This window comes from Triticum urartu, chromosome 6A, assembly GCF_056163025.1.
Source record: "Triticum urartu cultivar PI428250 chromosome 6A, HENAU_Tu73, whole genome shotgun sequence".
NCBI lineage: Eukaryota > Viridiplantae > Streptophyta > Magnoliopsida > Poales > Poaceae > Triticum > Triticum urartu.
Window position 1 is genome coordinate 454,615,902 of NC_141878.1, and position 7,224 is coordinate 454,623,125.

Below are 7,224 nucleotides of genomic sequence, written 5' to 3' on the forward strand. Positions count from 1 at the left end.
GGAAGGAGGCAGAGAAGGGAGATGGGGGATCGGGCGCAGGGAAAGAAGGAGACGAGCGAGAGGAAAGGTTCGATGGGGAGAGGGCGAGGGGATCGAGATGCGGTTCGAGCGAGATGCGGGAGTCAGGCTCCCTGGCGGCGCAAGGGGAAAGGAGATGGAGGAGGGGATCGGCCTAGGTTTAGGTTAGGTTAGGTGGGCTTCTGCTAGGAGGCCCAAGTGGCCAGAGGCCTGGCTGGGCTCCTCTCTCCATTCTTTTTCTTTTAGAAAACAAACCAGAGAAGGATAAGGAAAATAAAGAGAAGGTAGGGGCAGAATCTGGGCACGAGGACAATTTTCCCGGACTCATAAAAATATGCAAGGTTCGAGAAAATTAGAAGTGGCAAGATTGGAAGATATGAATGTAAACTCATTTGAATTTAATCAAATGGTTTGAACTAGGGCTAGGGTTTTGAAGTGCCCAGAAATGTTGAGAATTTAGGTGGAGCTCGGGGAAGTGACGAAAGAAATTACAGGAAAAGTTTGGGGACCAAACTTGAAGCGGAAAAAGGCATGTGATAAATTGCAAGTGTTTTATAGGTGATTCCGAAAATGGAATATTTAATATAGCTCCCTAATATCGGGAGGATAATGTTATAAAGAGAAGTCACTCTTCCCTCAATTTAAATGGATCGAAGATCCACACAAATTATTTAGTTGAGATGCAAAAAGACTTATGACATGATGATATGATGACATGATGCAATGCACATGATGCAACGAACCAGAACGAATCACCCGACAACACTCGAAAACATGGAAGGCATCTGAAGCTCCGGTCTTGGGGCGTCACACTGCTACAAGTCAGAATTCTACGGGGCATAAGGTAGATGGATTGCTTCACAAAACAAAAGAGCAAACCAAGACCAGGATCGCAATACCTCCACAACCACCTCAAGCAAAAAGGACGCAAACAAGAGAGAGGCCATCTTCAGCCCTCCTTCCTCCTCGTTATCCACTATTGCATCCTGCTATGATTACTACGCCATGCCCCATCCCAGAGGGACAACAGCCGACACCGGCAGAGTTGCGATCATACACGCACGTAAGTGAAACAAAAAAAATTTTATATATGCATCTTGTATTATCTGCACATTTTCTGCTCCCTCCAGAATAACAAGTTCATAAACTGCATTTTAACGTGCTGTTTGGAATTTTTTTTTCTTTTTCTGCAGACGTCGGATCTACCGGATTATCTAATACCAAGACTAAAGATGCGATTCAAAGATGTAGAGAAAGCAAGGGAATTTTATAACAGATACGCAGGCACGCTGGTTTTGGAATCAGGAAGACGGGTGGAAATGACAACCACAAGTATTTTGTTTGCGCCTTCCAAGGGATACACACATCTTCTGTTTTAGAGGCCAACAGGAAGCGAAACAAAACATCACAGAGGACGGACTGCAATGCAAGAATGAGGGTGAAGGTGCAGGAGGATGACACATACGTGGCAGTGGACATTGAGTACAATCATAATCACCAACTCATGCAAACTGATGACATGCTGGTATTCTTGCACTCACACAAGAATTATGACCCCACTATTCTGGAGTATGTAAAGCTCCTGCAGTACCATGATGTCAAGCACACAACAATCATGTCCATGCTATCTGAAAATGAAGATGGAAGCTACTTCCTAAGCATGACCGGACAAGACCTGCTAAACCAGTAAGTATTCAAACACCCACATGCTGCAATGTAAAATAGCATCCTAGCTCACAACCCCTTTGATAGCAAAAATAACAAATGCATGTTGGCGTGTGATTTGCAGGAAAGCCATGAATGCAAGGAAAGATGATTTGGATGATGTATTAAAACTTGTTTCATTCTTCAAAGACATGAAGGCAATAAATGATGAGTTTTTCTATGACATCCAAGTGGACAAGGACAAGTCAATTAAAAACATTTTCTGGTCCAATGCAAGATGTCGAGGAGCCTATCAAGACTTCGGCGATTGCATAACATTTGACACGACTTACAAGACAAACAGATTTCATATGCCCCTGGGAGTGTTTGTTGGAACAAACCATCACTTGCAGTCAATGATATTTGCCGTTGCCCTGATAAGAGACGAAGATGCAAAGTCATTCAAGTGGCTGTTCGACACATTTCTACGGTGCATGAACAACAAGCACCCAACTTGCATTCTAACAGGTGAGTTCAAAAAAAAACTCCTCAAGTTTCATCATCTTTTTCAGTCTATGGGTCTCTGTTGATTGGGTACATTTGTTTTTTCTGAAAAATATGTAAAAAATGCAGTTCAACCACTGTTAGCACAGAAGTCCAACTAGCAATACAAGAAAGCAAAATTATCTGTCACATGTTTAGAAAAAAATTAGTTATGAATGTGAAGTTCAAGTACATGAATCATAGAAGTTCAAGGACGAAGTTGTTAGATAAAAATATGTAGCATGTTCAGAAAAACATAGTTATTTATGTGAAGTTCAATCACTGCTACCACAGAAAGTTCAACAACACTGATGTAAGAAAAATTTTGAGTGTGACACTACTAGTTTGTCATACTACTAACTGTGAAGTTCAAGCACTGGTACCACAGAAGTTCAGCAACACTGCTGTAAGAAAAAAATACATGTGACATTCTTAGATAGCCATACTACTAGATGTGAAGTTCAATTACTTGTGCAACATAAGTTCACCATCAGTACAAAAAAGAATCAAGTTTCATTTTTTTTAATTCAATCAGACCAGTGCCCATCGATGGCGAAAGCTATACCACAATCATTTCCAAACACCGTCCAAAAGCTATGTCGTTGGCACATATTGAAGAAGTACAGGGAATACCTCGCGTTGCTGTACAAAAAGGATAGAACATTCAAAGAGGAGTTCACAGCTATATTGAACTGGCCGTTGATGCCAACGGAGTTTGAAGATGCCTGGGCTGAACTCGTGCACAAGTACCACCTGGAGAACAAGCAGATGATGATGCAGCTCTGGAGTTATAGGAAGATGTGGATTTCAGCATATTACAAGAACATTTTCTGTGCTAGAATGACTTCCACACAACGAAGCGAGAGCATGAACCACGTGCTAAAGAAAGGGTTTGTCAAGGCGACCCAGAACCTACACAAGTTTGCTAGGCGGGTCAATGCTTGCATACAAACTCGGATGCAGAAGGAGAACGAGCAAACAATGACCAGCATGGTATGATGACAAGTACAAAACACCACCATCATGTTCTGTTTACCTTCAACTTGTGCACTTTGAATTTTAAAAAATGAAACCCATATGATTCTGCTTCGACTAATATCTTACTTTTTCACATGTGCAGACCAATCCTGTGACAAAGACAACTTACGGCTACGAGGAAGACATGTCTATCAAGTACACGAGAGCCGTGTACACCGAGATGAGGAATAAGATGAGAAAGGTCACGCTATTTCGCGCAAAGCGTACAGCAGAGTCCACTAAGTACCTTGTGTACTACCACAACAAGCCTGGCCATGATGATGAAGAAAGATTTTCTTGGTCAAAGCATGAATTCCAGGTTGTAGCTGACCCAGACAATGAAATATACGAGTGTGAATGCAAGCTCTGGACACACACAGGTGAGCGAGAAAACAAACTCATTAAATAGCTAGACTAGTAGTATCATATCAAAATTTATGAAACTCATTGCTGGCTCACAAACTATGTATTCTGCATTCATCGCAAAATGCAGGCCTGTTCTGCCTTCACATCATGAACATACTGGACTACCTGAAGCCTGACAAATTTCCAAACAAGTATATCCTCAAACGGTACACAAAGACTGCAAAATCACAGCCAACCTTTGATACAAGGGACTACAACACAACCACATCGGATGGCAGCTCAAGGCTATCGAAGCAAGACATCTTGCTGCAGCTGAATTTGATGGTTAACAAGAAAGCGATGAGATGTGACCAGCAGTATGACAGAGCCTACTATGTTCTCAAGAGACTCGTGGAAGAGCTTGATGCAATACATTCAGCAAATCGAGCGGATGCTGACGAAAGGATGGCTGAAGAGGACGCTGAAATTAAAGATGACCTTCACTATTATGCAGCTGAAATGCTCAACACCGCCGCTGAAGCCAACCAATGCAAGCAGGGTGATGGCCAATCAATGGAGCAGCGACAGCAAGAGATGATGAAACTGCCGCTGTATTCTGAAACAAAGGGTAGGAAGAAAATTACTGCAGCAAAGAAAAGTGACAAGAGAGCGCAAATAAAGGCACCACCTGCAGGAAGAGTCGTGGTGCTCGATGAGAATGGAGTGCCACTTGGACACAGGAAATGTAGTGTGTGCAACCAAGTTGCGGGACACAACAAGCTGACCTGTCCAACACTCTTGGAAAGAAACAATGCCGAGGAGGTCAAGCAACCACAATCTCAAAAACAGCAACCCAAAGTTATGGAACAAAAGAAGGGACCACACCCACAGAAAGCAAGCACCAGACTTTGTAGCATATGCAAGGAGTATGAACCACATAATGCAAGAACATGCCCGAAGCGAGCAGATGCTGAAAAGACAAGCAAAAGGCCAGAGAAGAAACAGAAAGCAAAACCCAGAGCCAGCAACAAGAAAGAGGTGGAAGAGGAAGACGAAGACGAAGACACCGTCGAAGAAGAGGAAGACGAAGACGAAGACACCGTCGAAGAAGAGGAAGACGAAGACGAAGACACCGTCGAAGAAGAGGAAGACGAAGAAGAAGAGAACGATGAAGAGAAAGAGGAAGAGGATGATGAAGAGGAAGAGGAAGAGGACGATGAAGAGGAAGAGGTACATGTCAAGCAAAAAACCTATACAACCAAAGCCTAGGAGGAGCGCAAGGCTGATGAACAGTTAGAATAGGTCAATTAACACAATGCAAACTTGTGTCATGTCAATGTCCAGAAATATTATGTCATCCCCTTTTATTGTTGAACTTTCAAAGAAGTCCTGGTAACATACACTGTGAAGTTCATGTAGTATTACTGCAAAAGTCCTGGTATGTTATGAGATGAAGTGTTGTGCTGATGATGTACTGCATGAAAGAGCAAGCAGTAATAAAATGAAAAACATACACTGTGAAGTTCAAGTAATATTACTGCAGAAGTCCTGGTATGTTATGGGATGAAGTGATGTGCTGGTGATGTATTGCATGGAAATGCAAGCAAGAACAAACATGAAAAACATATACTGTGAAGTTCAAGTAAGCTTACTGCAGAAGTCCTGGTATATTATAGCAGGAGGTGCTCGTGTTGTATTCCATAAAAGTGCAACCAGCAAATAATCATATAGTATTGAAGTTCAGGTCAGCTTACAGAAGAAGTTCTGGTATATAAAAATCAATGTAGGAAAAAATATGCTTAAAAAATAAAGTTTCACCGCATAAACTAAGGTTAGCAAGCCTAAGACAACGCGTTCAAATGTGAAGTTCTGCTTGGATATGTGCAGAAGTTCATGTACAACGCCGACAAAAGATAAAGAAACGTCAACAATATTTCTGCACAGATTTACATATGAAAATACGTCCGCACTTGAAAAAACACAAAAAAACAAATATAGATTCTACGCAAAAGCATACATATTGGTTGGGTTGAACATTACCAATACATTACACAAACACAAAATATCCTCTCCATCTGAAACCAGCAGCCCAGCCACATCTCAAAGCAGAAGTTCAAGTCTACGATCATATATTGGGAGCCCGAAAATAAACAACACAAAAAAAATCAAGCAGTTAAACCAAAAACCGAGGCAGAAGTTCAGGTACATCTATTGGGGCAAAAACATTCAACACATGGATACTGAAAAACGACGCAGTACATTGAAATTCACAAAGTCAAATCATTCTTCACACCAAATGCATTTGTCCACAATATCATAAGTAATAGTGTTGTACCTATAGATACACAAATCACTAAAAACATTCTTACAACCAAATCTTTACAGAATTGTTCCAATCATTATCAAACCTAAAAATCTGTACGAAATCAAAACTACAGATGAAACTAATGCTTCGAATTCACGGGCCAAAGTACTGGATCTCTTTAGGGAGCTCTGAACGCACGACTTCATTCTTCTCGCTAAAAATCAGAGTGTGCATGAACTCAGCCTTCCAGTCATCTGCAGCAGCCTGCAAACAAAAGAAAGGTGAAAACAATGGTTTAGTAACGGATATCTAAAACCACAGCAGGAGCGTCTTAGCAAAAACACACAAGAATAATCAAAGGATGATGAGACAAGAACAAAAGACAAAACATACTTCCACATCACCAAAATCTTCAACAATCTCATCGCCATCATACGAAGAGCTGAACTTCACGGCAAAGAAACCACAATCATTACTCTTCTGCTTCAGAACATCGATGAAAGTCAGCCTCTTTGCAATAGTCACCCAGTTAGGCTGCTTGCTCGCCTTGTATGCAGCCTTGCCGTACACCTCCTCGAGCAACCCAACAAATCTCTTCATCTGCCGGAAATAACAAAATTAGATGAAGTCAAAAACATGTTAACCAAAATAGTTAAGTTCAGGTACATAAAAAGGCGACACTTGCATAAGATCCACCTAAACAAAATAGCAGAAGTTCAACTTATAAATGACAGTTAGTTCAAGCAATATTACCAAAACAGAGACAGCAACATATTTTGTCGACACAAGGCATAATAAACTTCGTGTCAAACAAGAGAATGTGAAAGGAGGTTCAGGCTAAGAAACACTCACGATATTTTGGCAGTCCCCGTGGAAACTCGATCGCGACGTTTCCATATTATTGTAAGAAAGTGAATCAAGGATGTCAATGCTCCCACGATATCTATTCACCACGTACACACTGTAGTGCGCCGTTGTGCCAATTGGCTTGAATAGAATCAAGAAAACCTGCTAAGAATGAAAGGACCGGTGAACACAAACTATAAAGCACATGTACTGAAGAACTGGCATGAACAAAAACTTCTTGACAAACTCAGCAAAAGGATGCACATGAAATTAAAAAAAGCAAAGAGTTACGAAAAACTAACCAGCTTTGCGTTAAGAAGGTCTTCTTCCTTGCGAACAAACATTGGGAGGAGACCAGCAGATTTTTTTGCATCAAACTTTGGAACTGTTGCGGCGTAGAAATCATACTCCAGGCAGTACTATGCATTCACCAAAACACAATTAAAACACCTCCCAGATGCCACTACAACAAAACTAAGGCAAAAAAAGGAGATAGGGGTGCAAAG